At 43.9% G+C, this 18,520-nt stretch overlaps 1 protein-coding gene and 1 long non-coding RNA gene across 2 annotated transcripts in view; both read left to right on the top strand.

The window, feature by feature from the left end:
- prkcab (protein kinase C, alpha, b) overlaps window positions 1-18,520 on the top strand; it is an 80,908-nt gene that overhangs the window by 33,285 nt on the left and 29,103 nt on the right. The window lies entirely within an intron of this gene.
- On the top strand, window positions 32-1,678 carry LOC109515245 (uncharacterized). Its single transcript, XR_002168153.1, has 2 exons — window positions 32-452; window positions 1,165-1,678. It is a non-coding gene; the product is annotated as an uncharacterized LOC109515245 (long non-coding RNA).

The following is an 18,520-nucleotide window of genomic DNA, read 5'->3' as shown; positions in this document are numbered from 1 at the left end:
AAAAATGTCAACAAGGAACAAATTTCACCACTATACTGTTCATCATAAAATTAGTTGACCTTCCGAAATATCCTGCGTGGCTTCTTGCGGTCGTGCAAGCGTGCCACATTTGACACAACACGGGATAATAGTCAGAGAATGAAAGCCGAGGGTTTGCGTCACACTGACAGCCATTTGAGCTGCGACATGACACAACTTCTTGTTCGTTCTTTCGCCTCGTGGCAACTGTTGACATGCATGGCAGTTTGAGACTTGTTATCGTCTCCTCTCCGAAACTACCGCCACCCAGACCTCTTGTACCATTTCAAAACGATGCTACAGCTCGACAAATCATTCACCGGTTTAGGTTCTGAGGAGATGGAAAATAAACCCAGTAGGGTTCTGAGGTCAGGAGACTTGGGTCAAGTCGTGGAGGCCAGAAAATGCTAAAACTGGGAGGCCATCAACTCACGGTACGTCATATTTATGAAAAAAAAATTACCTAAGCTCAAATGAAGTAATATGATTTATGGCAGGGTTGAATCAGTGCTGATTAAGGACGACTTGATATGTGGCTGGATCCACAATTTCATGACAGATGTGGCAAGTCCTCAACAGGGGCGATGTGACTCAATGCGCTTAGTGGCCAATGCTTTTTTCGACCTTGCCACCGGTGAACCTCGACCAAAGGTATGGGAAAATGAAGGCTTGAAATCAAAGATCCAAAGAAAAAAACGGTAATATCATGTGATTTGCGATTGGTAAGTTCAAACTGGAGACCTGTTCCTGCTTTTATTTTTTTAATATGTATGAGGGCAAAGGGACAACATCATTACAGTTTTAGAAAGGGCGAAGCAAGCGCTTACGTATTCAAAGACAACAACCAAAAATGACCCTTTTTATTGAGCGATGGGAAAAAAAGACAAGCAGCGGTTTAAAACAACACCAACTCTCGTCTCTGTGCCAAAACACGTCTAATGATGCAATTACATAACAGCAGCCTGTGCGACCCCCCCCCCCCCCCTCCCCCACCAGCCCGCCACACACACACACACACACACACACACACACACACACCCCTCCCCTTTTCATGACCGTCGCTTCTCATTAAAAGTCGTCATCCCGCCGCCTGACAATGACGGAAGCCCTTTTTTTTTTTTTTTTTTGCCTAAATGGCGTCGGCAGACCTGAGACAGCAGCAGGAGATGAGAGCCAAGCAATTAAGAGGATGGAGGAGATTAAAGTGGAGAGTTTCAGCATTGCGGCTCGGTCCTTCCCTCCGAACTTGAAGAAATTGGTGCCGCTGTTGGAGAACTGCAACGATTATGCACCCACAAACCACACCGTTGAAATAATACACTTATGCCTGAGAATGCAATTAGTGATAGTCCGACAGCACTCTTATTACTCTACTTTTTTCTGTGTGTGTGTGTGTGTGTGTGTGTGTGTGTGTGTGTGTGTGTGTGTGTGTGTGTGTGAGAAAGAGATTGTTGTGTCGGCTAATTAAAGTCTGATAATCATGAAAGATAAACTACAGTTAATCGCGGCAATCAAAATGCATGCCAATTACTGTATGGCTGACTAATTAATGGGCATACGCAATCCACTTTTAATGACAGTTAATGTGCCGAAATGCGCCTCATCTTGGCAAGTTCACAAGAGGAAGAAACACAATAAATGTTTGCAAAAAAAAAAAAAAGGAAAAGGTAAAATGATGAGTTTACAGCACATGCAGACTTGTTTCATGGCATTTTGCAAGTTTAATCGAGTAAGGGGTGCAGAAGAACATTCAGGGATGAATTCTAATTTGGGCTGAAACGAGTGCTGGAGTAATTCGGGTACCTTGATTTAAATAAATAAATTAACTCAATGCTTGAGGTGTTTTTACTACCTCGAGTACACGCTAATTTACGTGTTCACCGGTGCTAGCTAACCATATGACATAGCAACAGTCACACATACAACAGTGGAAGGTAAACAGGGTCAAGGAATCTGTTTTCCCCCCCGTCACGATCATCAATCAATGCGGTAATAAAAATAGTCATAGATACAATGAAGGAGACTTTTACAACTGCTGTAACTGCCTCAGTAAGCTGCAGTAATAAGAGTCGTTTTTTGCAGAGGATAAGGAATATATGTCTTATTTAACACTATTATTGATGTGAATCAATAGTCTGTCGACAGCATGAACCAAGTGGAAGGCAAAGTTATATGGCAGGTGTTTTAACCCTTTTCAGGGACAGCGGTTACTACAGTGGACACCTTATGTAATCAGGTTACAGGGTGTATGAAAGGGTTAAATACCCAACGGGCTCTATATTGCTCGTCATCGATGTAAATCCAGCGCAAAGGCTGATTAGCGTAATTTCAAGAGTGAGGGGCTGCGTCGCTGTGGGAGTGGTCACAGCCAACACAGTCTATATCCCTGCCAATTAGAAAGCAGCTTCATTCTTTCCCTTTTAAATGGGATGATCTTATTTGCACACGACAGTCTCAGTATAGAAGAAGCACATCTGCATTATGAAGTGGGCCCTTGGAGACCACCCCCACCCACAAACTGCTCCTCACCCCACCGCTGTTCTGACCAACGGGATTATTCAAACAAATACAATAATAAATCCAAGGACAGTAAAACACAAACACACTCAGAGCACACTCTCACACAAGCTGCTGTCAACCACCGCTCTCACCCAGACACTCATACGCAGACTTGCTGACATCACACACCAGTTCAAAGATCCTGCCTCTTTAACCCTTTCAGGGATAGCAGTTACTACAGTGGACAGCTTATCATGTGATCAGGTCACAATATGGTTGAGGGAACATGCATCCACATCCACTACAATGCGTACAGGAATTTTTATACATTTTATGCTTGCTATTAGATGTTTTATGTTCAAATACATTGACAATGTATTTTAAAAAGTGTGTTTTGATAGGTTTAACTTTGTTTTACTGCGAAAAAAAAAAACAGGGATTGACTAACCGAAATTCCCCCTGGGAATAGGCTTTATTTCGCTAAATTGCTTTTCTATTTGTGTTTGAGTGCATTGCAGTGAGGTATAGAAATGAGCACAAAAGGATACAAACCCACGCTTCCAGACACCCACACCCACACCCACACACACACACACACACACACATATAGGGCTGCCCTAGAAATGTCAGCACAGCACTTTTTTTTTTTTTTAGCGAGGAAGCTAGCTTCTTCGAAAGGTGGACTCTCAAAAAACAAAAAGTTCAGCTGACATTTACCTCTCCCGGGTGAACTCAATGATTTGCCTACACTTGGCGCTGACCCATTTTGATTACTGCGTGCCCTCAAGAGCAAGCTTCTCTGCTCGATCTGATCAACAACAAAAGCGCGGGCCTTGTAAATATATAATAGCATATTTGATGGGCTACAATTGCAGCTATTAGTCCTGATTACATCCAGGAAGGGGTCTTGGCTTGATTTCCCGGCCAATCAAAGCGGCTCCCTTCATTCCCTATTAAATTCAATGCCAGTGAGGTGCGCGGTCAGCATGATGGAAGCATACTCAACTTGATCGGCAAGTGCAAATTTCTTTTTAACAGGGGTGTCAAACTCATTTTTGGCGCAGGCCACATTTTAGTTAGCGTTTCACTTGGAGGGCCGTTATGACTGAAACCATATGAAGAAGTCAAGAATAAGTGTTGATTCAGCTATTGTTTAAGTTACTGTCATGAGGGGTTTGGTAACAAGAAAATGCTTAGAATATATCTCTTATTTATTACATATGAGAATTTAAGATTTTGGTAGACATTTTAGAAAGGATCATGGAAGTTGACATCTTTGAGCTGCTTTCGCGGACCACATAAAATGATGTGGCGGGCCAGATCTGGCCCCCGGGCCTTGAGTTTGACACGAGATTTGTAAGGTACTGGAAGAAGAGACATTCAGATGACGCTGATCATGTGTCTGAGTGTGACAGCCCACCTGCAGTACACGGGTGCTTATAAAAAGATATTAAAGATAAGAATAAAAAGAATGCATTTATTGAATAGATATATATACATTGATTCAGAGAGTCTGATACATGTTGATGTCATATTTATGAATGAAATACAATAACATGAGCGCAGAATCTGTCGGTCGGCACCTGGATGAAATCCACCAAAGTTGCATTCCGCCACCTGCGCCACAACTTTGACCTGCTTTCACCTGGTCTAATGTCCAGTCTACTTTCTGTCACCAAATTGTGCGTACCCTCATTTTTATTTATTTTTTTAATTGAGGGTCACTTTTTTAAGGAATACAATATGTCTCTTTGAAAGCTGGCCAATGGTAATACTAGAAATCTTTTCCAAAAGTGCTACAAGGGTCACAAGTGACAATGTGCATTCTTTTCCCTTTGCCCCCTATCCTTCATGTTTCCTGAAGTCCTTTACTTCTTTTCTGCAACTCGTGCATTCCGCCTCCGTTGTCGTCCCGTCATCACAAATGTGAGTGTTAAGACTGTCGGGGGATGCAGGATTTGCTTTGCTGTGATAAATGCATTTCTCTATTATAGACGCCCACAAAGAAGCATGTGGACGCCCGCAGGTTTTCGACTCGCGTGTGTGTGCATGAGAATTATTTGGTCAGCAGGTGCCGGCAACTCACTTTGGAAAGCGACGAGTTTGCATTTTGTATGCTTCATAGGACTGTCAGTCGCACCGACTTTCTGACTTTTTCTCCGACTGGTATCAAGCATTTGAGTCCATCTGTTTACACTGTTTGACAAGAAGAGCACTGAATAAACATGTGAGCTTTTTTGCACTAGCCGCTAGCTATTCTCGTCATATGCTTGTCACTTCTGATCAAAAAAGTTGAGTGTTGAAATTGTGTGGGAGGGGTTTTGTGAAATTAGTGGCTGAAACATTTTATACTTGACTGATGAAATAAAATATGGCCAGTCCAGTTCATAAAGATTTTATGATGGCTCAGTTTGGACTCTCAAATAAACTACTTGGCGACTATGCCTTTAGGCTGATGATATGAGAAATTTAGTGGTCTATAATTGCAGCACCGCCTTATGTTCATGCTAGCATTATTTCAGAGTTGTATACTGTCAAAACTAAGAGACTGGATCATTACTCCACTCCTCAAGACTTTCCACTGTGTCTCAGTTAGATGGAAAATAGACTTTAAAAAATATGCTTCTGAAATTTTCCGAGATAAGGTGAGAAGCTCGGTCATCTGGGGGGGGCTCAGAGTCGAGCCGCTTCTCCTCCACGTCGAGAGGAGCCAGATGACGTGGCTCGGGCATCTGATTAGGATGCCTCCTGAACACCTCCCTGGTGAGGTGTTCTGGGCATGTCCCACCGGCAGTACTCAGGACACGCTGGAGAGACTATGTCACCCAGCTAGCCTGGGAATGCCTCGGGATCCCCCTGGAAGAGCTACAAGAAGTGGCTGGGGAGAGGGAAGTCTAGGCTTCCCTGCTAAAGCTGCTGCCACCACGACCCGACCCCGGGATAAGCGGTAGAATATGGATGGATGAATGGAAATTTTCCGAGACTATAAACCTAAGATGGTTCTGAGGTAGTGTAGCTCAGAGTTCAAAGCAAACATGGTGCATCAGCCTTAAGCTGTTATGCTGAAAGCAAGTGGAATAAGCTGCCAACAGAATTGAAGTTAGCCCGAAGTGGAAATGCTTTTAAATCCAGGCTAAAAATTATGCCCATAACTATGATTAAGGTCTTTTATAGCATTTCTTGAACATTTTTTTCCCAAATCGTGTACTTGCGCTCTATGTTCTATTAGTAATTTAGTAAAATACTTTTTATTTCTCTACTTCATTTTTAAATGTCTTAAATTATTGCGTTTTTTTTTTCAATGTCCAAATGTGTTTTGTAACTAGGTGAAACACATTGAGTTAGCTTGTGTATGAAACACGCCATAAAACAAAAGCTGTCTAGCCGTGCCCTCGCCTTGTATAGAAACCTTAAAGCAAACTTGATGAGGTCATTCTTATTTCACATTTTAGCACATCCATTAATCAGCTTGAGCTGCCGACATCATTGAATCTTGGGGCGGCTGTGTCCATTTTAACTTCATGCGAGCCTAATAAACTAACATTTGTAAAATCTCATTTCCAACATGAAACTAGATCAACTATTTTCCTAATCAGTCAAAAAGTCTGAAAGCAAACAGCTTGAGCACAATGTGGAGTTAAAAAAAAATAAAGAAATAAAAAAGAACGCTTCATTTCCAAGGGGAATGAGAGTTTAATGAGTGGGGGATTTATAAACGTAAAGCCCAATGAAGTCATCCAATGTAATTCATCAGATGGGATTTATAGAGCCAGCCCATCCCGTTTGTATATGAAACGCATCTATTCGTGGCATTTACAGCAAACAGGTAAACAGTGCGTGTGTGTTTTGAGGAGTGCAGACTGCAACCGAGGAGCTGACCTATTCCACCGTCTGGAGGCGGAGGTAACTCACTGTTTAATGCCACCACCGGGGAGAGACCACAGGGGGACATCAGTAGGGGTCGGGTGGGGCGGCTGGAAAAATCAGCAATGGGTGCTTTTTTTTAGCCAAAGTGAGATCTCAAAAGATGCGAGTTTTCCCCCCACACAATAGGCAATAATCAGAACCGCCACAAGAGGCGTTACCACCCAGTGTTGTTGCTGTGGGGGTGGAGAAGAGAAACAGCCGGTTGACTTCCTGTGACAAAAAGATATTAGCTTCTGGACGCTCCACTCTCTAACCCTCTTCTGAAAGTGAACAGAGGCATCCAGCCCTTGAGGGCCATTGATGCCGTATTGTTTTGGAGGTGCACAAATACAGTATTTGAAAATGGATCTCAAGTGAATGTTTTTGAAAATGAAAAAAGGCTGAAAATGCCCTGTTGGGAAAATAGAGCACATTCCAGTGTAGGCATGTGCACATTTGTGATGTGAGAATCACACCGTAATTACAATACAATATTAGTGCAATATTTGGCAGTGGACATGTTCCAGACCAACCGGCCATAGCTGCAATATATCCATCCATCCATCCATTTTCTGATCTGGTTATCCTCACAAGGTTTCGCGGGGTGTGCTGGAGCCTATCCCAGCCATCTCCGGGCAGTAGGCGGGGTGCGGGAAACCATATAAATGTTTAATCCCCTCCACATATTACATACACAGCGCACAACAAATGGATGAATCACTAGTTTTACAATCAGAAGTCAAGAATAATGACTGTTTGTGGATTACATATGACAATTTGAAATGTGAGTTCAGATTTTAGCAAGCATCATGGAACTTGACATGATTGATTTGCTTTCGTGCGCCACATAGAATGGTGTGGCGGGCCAGATCTGGCCCCCGGGCCTTGACTTTGACATCGGTGCCAAACAGGAAGGCCACAGCCAGAATCGAACCAGTCGACCACCAGGCCACCCCAGCTGCAATATAGAGAGATCATTAAAAAAAGGAATTGTTTTACCCCTCCCTACCGCGTTATATAGTGCCTTTTAATTTGACCCTGCTGTTTTTTCTCATTCCAAACAAGCTTCTGTTCACAACTCGGAAAATTTACACGAGCAGCGTGAGTCACATTTGCATTCATTCCGAGTGGCGAGCTGACATTTTAAACTCTACTGTTGCTAGTCGTAGGTCTTTAACAAGCGCTGTAAATCATGTTGTTGGCGCTGCCGGTTCCCTCAGATAAAAGTACAGACAAAACATGGCAATCAATTTTCCCCATGAGGCGCCAGGCCGAGGTGCCACGCTGGGCTCTTTGTGTCTGCCGCCATCTCTCCGACAAAGCTCCACCGGGGGACATGGCGGGTCTCGGGGGGCGTCTGCTTTCCGCTTCTTCCTCAACCTTCACCGTTACGTAATGTGTCGCTCAAGACGCTGAATGTCAAAATCCCTGGAGGGGTTGTTTAGTTCGGGATGCATGTGGCTGATAGTTTTGCAGGTGTGAGTTTTGTGTGCTTGTGTTTCTGGGGTACTATTTCGAGTTCTCTTCTTCTTGACCCAGAAGCCGCAATGGAGAGGGGATTACTGTATTTCTTATCTTCTAGCTTCTTAAATTCAACATAGGATGTCTATGTTTGTGTAACAGTGTTGCGTCATCACCACAACCACATGCTCTCCACTCGTAACAATTCACTGTTACATGCACATGGTACAGAGCGAATTAAGAGCACATATAAAGCGTCAGTATAACAAAGCTGTGTGACTTTATCTTGAGTGAATTGAAGCGTCATAGGTCATTTTATCATCTCATGTCATCGCGTCCCCTCGTCTAATCATGAGTATAGATCGTACGGATAATCCGGAGTTCATGACTCGCTAACACCTTGAGGATTAGTGGCCCTGCCGACGGGCCGGCTGCTGATCTTTTGGTGTTAATGTAACAAGTCTCTGATTACTTGACAGATAGGAGAAAACGACATCGGTCAGCAAATAGGCGGTTCGGATAAAGTGATAAGATACTGTACCTAAGCTGCCTGTGGCTTAGTTGGTTGGGAGCAAAGCTGCTTTTTCGACACTTCCGACAAAGGGAACAGAGAACAGCTGTGCGTCTTATGCAATTTCCCCGAAGTGAATAGTGAGCTCGCACACATATTGCAACGTGACAGTGCATCGGTAAGCAAATTGGTAGTCTGCTGGATGGGAAAATTTGTCACTCACACTTCCAAAATAACGTGTTTGCATGTGATTTCATTTCATTCATTCGTTTCAGTACTGTGATGCCACAACCACAAATGCAATGTGAGCTGTTTATTGAATGGGCCAAGCCAGTTCATGATGTCACTCACTAGCCCACGCTACTTATCGGCACAAATCCAACACATGATAAGATAAGAAAAGATAAGAAAACCTTTATTTGTCTCACAATGGAGAAATTCCCAATTTACAGCAGCACATTTGTGAAAGGGAGAAAAGGGAGAAAGTAGAAGACAAAAAGTAGATACATAAATATAAATATAAAATTTAAAATATAAATATAAGCATATTAAAATTGTCATTGTCATTCAATGACAATTTGAGCCAAAGTGAGTCTCACCCCCACTCACGAGTTTCATGAGTGGGGGTGAGTCCAGGTTTTCAGGACCTGGGGTAGTTTTCAGACCTGTCTATTCAATGAATACTACTGTATGTACAGTACATCTTAAAAATCCAGTTTATTTCTCAACACTCCCTTTTTGGCCAGTGAGGTTCCCCAGGGGTCAAGCCCGACACCCCTATTATTCAATCTACACGTTTCGAAATTGAATTGAATCAAAGGAATTCAGCTTGACAAATGCAGACATGGCAGATGTGAAGCTGAATTCAATTGTAATTTTAAATGGACAATTCTGGGGCACGATCATTACTTCTGCCCTCAGTACACAAGATGAACAAATCCGAACACAGTATTGTCGCAGATGGCCATAGAGGATTAGTGTTTAATTACATCCCAGGCCACAAATGGGCTCGAACTCTTGATCTTGTGTATTCCATAAGCTTCATGTACATTCCATAATGCCCTTGGCTTTGTTGCTTTGTTGATGCTTCCGAACCCTCTGAGCGCTGTGCTCCATGCGTTCATCCTCAGCAAAGATAAAAATGATTATTATCGTATCCTGCTGGTGCTGCCATTCACTGCAAATGTATTGGGATATCAATGGAAGGTAATGTGGTTGTCATTTGATAGATACTTTCTTCACAGATGATGGGGTTTGTTCAATGAGTTGAATATGTTTCATGTTTACGCTATGTTGATGCTTTGTCAACAAGTGGCGTTTGTCATTTTTTGTTTCAATTGAAATTTTATCACAATGTTCTCGGAAGAAGGTCAGGGCAAAAAACTAAAAACAATATATTTCGACAGACATAGGCTTGTTCAAATACTAGAGCTGTCAAAACCAATTGTGATTCTCAGTGTAGTGTGCCACTAGTGGTGTGCGAGCTCCCTCTAGTGGTCAGTTACAACTCTACTGAATTAAGTACGAAAGAATATATATTTAAAACAACAATGCAATCAAACATTAAAACGACTGAAAATGTCTCATAAGATGAAGACGCCGAACCGAAGAAAATGAAGTGAGACAAATGCGCATTGAAAACAAATGCAGCCAAGCTACATTTCAGTTGACTCATTTGGTCTTTAAGAAATGCTTGTTTTTAAACGTGTATTTTGGTTGCATTTTTATTTCATGTTTATGCGCGAGACTAATTCTTAATGTACATTTTTGTCTATAACTAAGTGCACTGCTTAAGTTTTGTTGTCCTAATTATTGTACATTAATTTTCATCTGAAATCCTAATGGTTAATAATCATAAGCACAGGCTCCTGTGTGGATATGCAATTTTATTCCACGGTGGAAAAAAAAGTTTCGACTCCACAGGTTGAGTCATTTGGCCAGTGAACAGTGCGTCTCAGTGTTGCCGTGTTGGCGGTGCATGATATGTTTTTCGGAATATGCTGGTCACAGTCGTGGATGAAAGGGTGCAATGAATGAGAAGTAAAAGGGTCACTTGTGAGACACGTTGCTGAGCAAACTCCAGGCAAGATGCATTTTGATGCTCTCCTGGTCGTCCCAGACTGTGGGTCTAATGGATGTCCCTAAATGTACCCGTGCTGTAAATCAACATATGCATGCGGGTGTGAGAGATGGATCGAGAGAAGTATGCACCTTGGGATCGTTTCGCCTCTGTTTCGTTACAATGTCACATTGATGAATGTGCAGGTATATCCAGTAAAAAGCAAGGTTGCTCCTTGGTTTTTTATTCATTTTATTTTTTTTTTGCAAGTCGAAGCGTGAGTAAAAGCGCATGAGCAAAATGAGGACTGTGGCAAAGCACTCTGGCAGAACAAAGAGATTGATTGGGCCGGTGGCTACCACATCTTGCGATCTTCTCAGAACATCACGGTTCGCGAAAAACAGCACGAAAAGTAAATCTATATCTGTCTAATTACGATTAATATTCATGTCTCATCCGAATTTTTTTTTTCTTTTCAGTGCAGGTCAACAGAAGTACCCCAGCTCCTTTTGTTTTTAAAAATGATGCAAAGGTCTATCCGCGCACATGTAAAACAGGCGCCATATCCTCGTCGGTCTCATTAAACGCCGTGTTTGATGATGAAAGTCGAGTTGCAATGAAAGGTGCCGTGCGCATACACGTAAACACTGGCTCTCCCCTGCCAATTAGACCAATAGGGGGCATGAGAAGGGGCCAAACACCTGCCTGTTGTTTTTCCCTCCTCTTTGCTCAGCATTTTACATAACGCTATCACAGAACGACATCAACGTCATCCCCCGGTAATTGACGACACATCTCATCATCGAGAAATCAACCGATCCTTTAATGCGATGAGGCTGCTTTAGGGATGGCTCCGTGTAGCAATTCCGCTTAATGAGCTCATTCGTTGCTCTGCGTGTGCGCTTGTGTCGGCGAGTGAACGCTACGTTTGATATCCTAATGCCTTTTCATGTTTAATTCCCGAGCAAGACGAGAACGGTGCACAATCGGTGGAGGCACACAACAAACGCGGCGATCAAAACACGACGAGCAGCCCCATCGGTGAATCTCTGCATGCAGGATTACTTCACCGCATCTAAAAGAGCTGACTGTAAATACAGTTGGGGATTTTTTTTAAGCCATCATTTGGATACGGCTGATTTTGTGTAATGGGAAAGGAGAGCAACTATTGCCAATGTACTTCTCAACCATTTATTTAACACTAAAACAGTACATTCAATCTCATTACCAAAAGCTTTTCAGCCGTAAGAAGACGTGAACCATAAATGAACGACATGACTCACCATTCATGTCAGGTGAATTGAAGACTCTGAATTGTCTTTTAAACTCTGTCTGTTGCTTCACAGCAAAAATCAAATCAGCCGTATTATATGAAATCAGAAGATAATCACAACAAATTATATGGTGGATTATGCGAAAAGGATAAGCATTGATTCTATCGCAGGCATCGCCTGATTCACATTTTTGACTCAATTGTCTGTCCTGCTTCAATTTGAAGGATGCTGACGATCATCATTGCCTCAACAGTCCCAAAACATCGCCATGGACACCATAAAAACTATTCGACGTCCACATGAAAATATATTTGTCTAGTGCATGCCAAAGCGGCAGGTAGAGCTCTAAACATAAATACAAGTGTTATTTTACAGTGTACATGATGCCATGCATCACACCACGACATTAATCATAAACGCAAATGCCTCCACCCCCAAGCTGACATTTGAAAATATGCCGGTTATCAGAAGCTAACGCTGGCAACACTGTTAGCTAATGCTAAACTAATAACACAGCAGCTCTGCTTATCCTTTTGGTTTTGATACGGTCATACTTCCGTCTAGTCTGGTGGCCGGGCTCTGGCCATGTCTTGAAAGTGCCTTTGGATCTTTGCCTGGCCTGGCGGATTAAGTCATGGGCAGAGAAGCTCAGTGTGGAGGCGTTTATTATGTAAATTAGTATCAGTTATGCACCAGTGCAGAACTGCTCCCTCACCGACATATTTTCAGAGCGGGACAGATTTAAGAAGATTTCCTGGGTTGTTTAATTTCACATTTGGGTTGTCAGGCAAATATTTGGATACAAACAATATAAAATCCTTTGTTGTTGTTTTTTTATAAAATGTCACCTTCAATTCAGTGCAATAACAGTTTACGTAGCCCTATCATCAAAGGTGACCGGCGTACCTTGAAAATGTTTTTCGTGACACTGGTGAATTGCCTATGTGGGTCAGGTGAGGTGAAATGGCTCTACATGAGCTTTTCCAGTTTTTTGCGCGTCTACTTGGGGGTCAGGTGGTGAATGAAAACAGGCATACAAACGAGTCCATAAACAATGGCAGCCAGCAGCCTGAGGGCACTGAGTTCACATTTTGCCTCTGACTTGTTTGGCTTTCCGCAGGAGCTTCAATTACCTGTGACTTTAGAAGCAAAATTGCACATTTTAACAAAAGACACTGCAGGAAAACTTTGAAGTCTTTTTCATCTGCAATAGAGGAGGGTTGATAATGTCAACCAGAGAAATAGACTGGCAATGTTGTGTAGTATCTTTGTTATTGCTGTCTTCCAGCCAAGTCTTCTTAAGGATACATTGACTATCCTCCCATTTGTGAATGTTAAGGAGCCAAAAATGGAGGAAAACCCTGGAGGCCCCAAGACAAAAAGAGGCACGAATCACTGCACCTTCTTGGGGGGTTTTCCCCTCCTCCGTCAAGGTGGACTGGTGCCCAAGGAGCAAAAAATAGCAAGGCCTCCTGCCAATTAGAATTTTCCTTGACCGTCATTTCCCTGCCATTCGCACAATAACTCCAAATTCTTCTCTCCCTCTGTTTCTACTCTATTGCCAGCTTTTTCTCAGCTCCTCGTATGATTTGCATGCAGTGACGTGGGCCTGCGATTTCGATATATAATTGCTTTGTAATCAGAAGATGAACTGTTTATTGTGGGACCTTTGAGGTCGATCTCAATCCATTCCTGCCGATAGATTTTTCAATAAGTTAGTCGTAGGAGCTAAAAACAAAATCTTTGATCCGTAAATCACCAAGACATTTTGTGGTTCAATCAGAAGTGGGATTTACACAGTCCTCTTAATCATGAGACCAAGATGGTACTCAAACAATTGATCACCATGACTTCACATCGGATGTTTTGCGACGGGAGCTTGCAGTGTCTTCAGCAAGTTGCAATAAAGTGACTGGGAGAGTCACAGAAAGGCAAAGGAGTGAACATCTACATTTTGCCCTTTGGCAGTCGGTGAGCAAATATGGGACAGCCATGTTTAGCCCTGTCGCGAGTTGTTCAGTTGCATCTGGAAGGCTGGCTTATTAAAATACATTGATTGACAGGCACCATTTGCATTCTGGGAAGGGGGAAATACTCATCCCCTTAAAACGCTTCCATCCCAGACTAGAGAGTGAGGCTGATGGAAGAGCCAGACCGGTCACCAACCTTAAACGGGGGGCACATGAAATGGGGGGTCAATTAAGACCCTGCAGACGAGACAGCAACGACTTTGCTCCATATATTCTTCCAGCATTGCCAATCCCATCTTGAATGGCGCTTTGTGCAACAACCGCAAGCTAGTTGTGGTGATCTGGCAGTCAAGTCTGGATTGATTGCTCCCCCAGGCTGGTTGGTGCTGGTCAATCAGGCTGCACTTGTGCAAACCTCCACTTGATATGCCTGAGATGCCCACTGCAGTTTGCCGGTCCCTCGTGGATGAAGGGCCACAGAAACCCCTTTTGGCTCAAGCTGTGAAATTCACGAAATTGTGTTCAAGTTTGCGCTGTTTCTTCCAACCTAGGGAACACATAGACAGGTGGCGATTACTACCTCACCTGCTGCACACCCAAGACTTTCCTGCTCATCTGTAACTTACCTCTGCTAGCCTTCCTGATCTGCTGATGCTACTTTACCGTGCCTATTGCGGCTTTCTGCCATTTGGGTCTGAAAACTGTGTCAGAGCTTAGCAGTGTGGACTGCCCAACAATGGGCCGAGCAGAACCTCCAAGAGCCGTCAACTGTCACCAGGCACTTGCCAGTTAGAGAGTTCTGCTTGGACAACATGAGCAGATGCTTCAAGCCTTGGTCAGTTCTACCCAAACTATTATTGCCCAGAAGCTCACCAACCACTCTCTTGCCACCCCTGCTCCTGTCCCACTGCCCCCTTGAGATTCATATGCCATGGACCATGAGTCCTTCGCTGGAGATCTGGACAACTGCAGAGGCTTCATCCTTTGGTGCAACCTGGTGTTTTGCCAGCACCCTCAGACCTTTGCCTCTGATAAAAGGAAGGTACATTATGTTATCGGACCACTCCATGGAAGGACTCTTCCCTGGGCAGAAGCAACATTCTCTTGGGAGTCAAACCTGGACATGGACTATGCTGAATGTCTGTCTCAAGGCAGTTTTTGACCATCCTAAGCGCTAGGTAGAGTCCCCCATCTCCTTTTATTTCTGAAACAGTGGAACCAGTCCATGGCGCAATATTCAGTGGAGTTCTGGACCTCGGAAGCTGACTCTGGGTGGAATGAGGAAACCCTCCGTGGCATTTTCCGTGAGGTTTTGTGCGTGTGGATAAAAGATGAGCTGGCGCTGAGAGATGTTCCAACAAGCCTGGCCCGCTACGTTGAACTGGCAATCCATCTTGACAAAACGCCTGCTCAAGAGGGCTGCTGAGTGGCGACAGGATGGTACATGGTCCTCTTACCCATGTTCTACCCAAGAGGGTAACCGATTTTGGTCCCCACGATCTCTTTCCATCCCTTGTTCTTCAGTAGAACAACCCAGGGAGGTACCTATGCAGGTGGACTATGCGCACCTGACCTCCACGGAAAGGATACGTCGCATGCGGGACAAGGCATGCATGTATTGTGGGACCCAGGGCCACTTCATCTCAGCCCGCCCAGTACGGCCAAACAGGCCTGCTCGCCAGTAAGAGTAGCTTGTGCTACCAGGCCAAACCAACACTGCACCCACGACTCCCTCCCGGCTGGTTCTACCAGCCTAATTGTACTTCGGTCCATTCCAGCTTCCTCTGCAAGTGTTGGTGGACTCGGGAGCTGAGGAGAACTTCCTGTGGTTGGGTGTGCTCTCGTTCCATTCGAAAGACCACTGGTAGCCCATGTCTTGAATGGGAGGGATCTGGCCAGAGTGACCCATCGCACATCCCCTGTCAAATTGGTCATGTCTGGTAACCACTCCTTTTAGGTCATCCCTGGTTATGCACTCACAACCCACATGTCAATTGGCACATGCAAAAAGTGCTGGGATGGAGTGAGCACTGCCACAAACTGTGTTTGAAATCTGCTTTTTCTGTTCTTCCCACTGCAGACCCCGAGGCAGGCCCTACTACCCCTGACGTAGACTTGGCTGGCATTCCCCCTCAGTACCATGACCTACAGAAGGTATTCAGTAAATCTAGAGCCATGTCCCTTTACCTCACCGGCCCTGACTGTGCAATTGACTTACACTGGGGCTCCGTTACCTTCTACTAAACTGTACAGTCATTAGCTGCTAGGATAAAAAGACCATCCTCCTCCCCAGTGGAAGCAGGTTCTTTTTTTGTAGATAAGAAAGCCGAGACCCTTTGTCCCTGTATTGACTACAAGGAACTGAACAAGATTACCCTGAAGAACTATTACCAGCTCCCCCTGATTAAATCAGCCTTTACCCCATAGCATAATTCTACAGTATATTCTCTAAACCGGATCTGCATAATACCTACCATCTAGTATGCATCCAGGAAGGGGATGAGAGGAAAACGGCTTTCAACACACACCTTGGGCACCTCAACTACCGTGTGATGCCATTTGGTCCAGCCAATGCACGGACGAAGGTATTGTTGGTGGTCCTCTATGGATGTCAAAGATTTTGTTGCAGCCTGCGCCACCAGTGCCCGTAACAAGCCATCTCACCAGATCCTGCAGGCCTTCTTCAGGCCTTCCTTCCTGTACCTCATCGGCCATGGTCCCATATCACAGTGGATTTTGTCACAGGAATACGAACAGCAGAGGGAACAGCACCATCCTCACCGTTGTGAACCGCTTCTCTAAAGCGGTTCATATTGAAGTGTGTATACTGCCCATATTTACGGTAGTCATACTGTATCACTTTCCCAAGCCCGCAGCGTAACTTTGCGTCCTTGAAGCAATCATCACTTAATATTGGTACACTCCTTACTGGAGACCTTGTAGAGTCACACAGACCATAGGAATGTGCCAGTTGATACAAGCTAAGAATCTGTTTAGGAGAAACGAAAGTACTGATGCCTCACCGTGAGTTTCAGTACTGCCCTTCTGATGATATAAATATGTTGTGACTCCTTTGTTTCTTTGCACTCGTGATCCGCAGCCATTGTCTGTAAACCACGGGTGTCCAGAATGTTCTGCAAATAAACCCTTCAAAGGTACTGTTCATCGTCTCCAGCCTGTATTTGGATGACCAACATCCTCATCATCTGAAATTAAAGAACACGCGGAGGAAGAGAAAGGCCATCTTCCCGCCCCCCCAACAATGTCATTCCACTCCTCTCTGCTTTCAAAACCGCAAATCTGATTGGGACACACGTGGTCAGTATACATGCCATCCCCCTTGGGCATTGTGTCCGATCGTGGCCCCCCAATTCACTTCCAAGGTTTAGGGGCCACAGGCAGTTAAACGTCTTGTTTTCATCCCCAGTCCAATGGCCAGTCAGAGCGCACCAACCAGGACCTTGAGAATGCCCTCTGCTGTGTCGAATCATGCAGTCAAGTTTTAATTGATTGCTCCCTCCCGCAGGCTGGTTGGTGGTGGCTGATCAGATGCACCTGTGCAAACCTCCACTACAAATGCCTGAGCTGCTCACTGTAGTTTGCCGGTCCGTCGTGGCTGAAGGGTCACAGAAACCCCTTCAGGCTCAAGCTGTGTAATTCACTAGATTGTGTTCAAGTCTGCTCTGTTTTTACCAGCCCTGGGAACACATAGACAGGTGGAGATCACAACCTCGCCTTCTGCACACTAAAGACTTTCCTGCTCATCTGTAACTTGCCTCTGCCTGTCTGATCTGCTGATGCTACTTCACCTTGGCTATTGCATCAATAATGTAATTTCTGCCATTTGAGTCCAAAAACTGTGTATGAGCTTAACACAAGTATTACGATAGACAACATTTATATTACATATACAAAGACACCTTGAGTACGTCAACGGGGCAGCCGTATTGGATGGGGCAAAGTGCAGCGAATTGTGAATATGCTTCCTCTTTGGAGATGTATCATCAAGCAAAATCTCACTGGATTGATACGGAATGATTGCTTTTGAATGTATGATGATATCCTAAGTTTTACAATACTATTTGCTGAATGTATGGCTAATATTAGAGCCACATACAATATATCGTATGGGTTGGCATATCGCTTCGACTCAGTTCAACGATCGTCTGCTTTATGGCTTCCATGGAATCTTGTATTAAAACGGTTCAAATGCCTCTTTCATTGCTGACACTAATGTGATATGTCCTTTATCACTTGCCATACAATGATGCAACATGACAGTTTAAAGTAAACCCATAGTGTAGGAATCTAAACATTGCCTCATGTGCCAAAACTGTGGTCGATGGTCACCAAATTTTATGTTGATATATTTACTTGTACTCACATCAACCTCTGATAATAGAATGATCGAATGTTTTCCTCTTCACTTATGTCACTTCACGAGAGAAACGCGTCCATAAAATACAAAACACATGACATGTCTAGCATTACACAATGCCACAATTTGAAAAATGTGCAGGACTCTCTAGTGCAAAAATTGACGTATTGATCGCATACGCACGCCCGTGTATAAAACCTTATTTTCAGGAACACAGTCATTGGTTGTTGCAGATAAGACTGGCCATCAATCAAAAAAACGACATCACTGTTCACATTTTTAATGTCTTAGTGATCAGCATAAAATAGCTACTATGATAAAATAAAAACGTTACTTTTAGAAAGCCGTGCCTCAAATGGCAGGCCACAAGCATCTTTGTGGGCGGGCACCAAGAGACATAAAACACAGCCATCTTTCTTCACCGGCTGGGTTTATTGTTAGAGA

Source organism: Hippocampus comes, unplaced genomic scaffold, assembly GCF_001891065.2.
Source record: "Hippocampus comes isolate QL1 unplaced genomic scaffold, H_comes_QL1_v1.1 scaffold98, whole genome shotgun sequence".
Classification (NCBI taxonomy): Eukaryota; Metazoa; Chordata; class Actinopteri; order Syngnathiformes; family Syngnathidae; genus Hippocampus; species Hippocampus comes.
The sequence above is the reverse complement of the archived record's forward strand: the minus strand, read 5'-3'. Positions and strand labels throughout refer to the sequence as shown.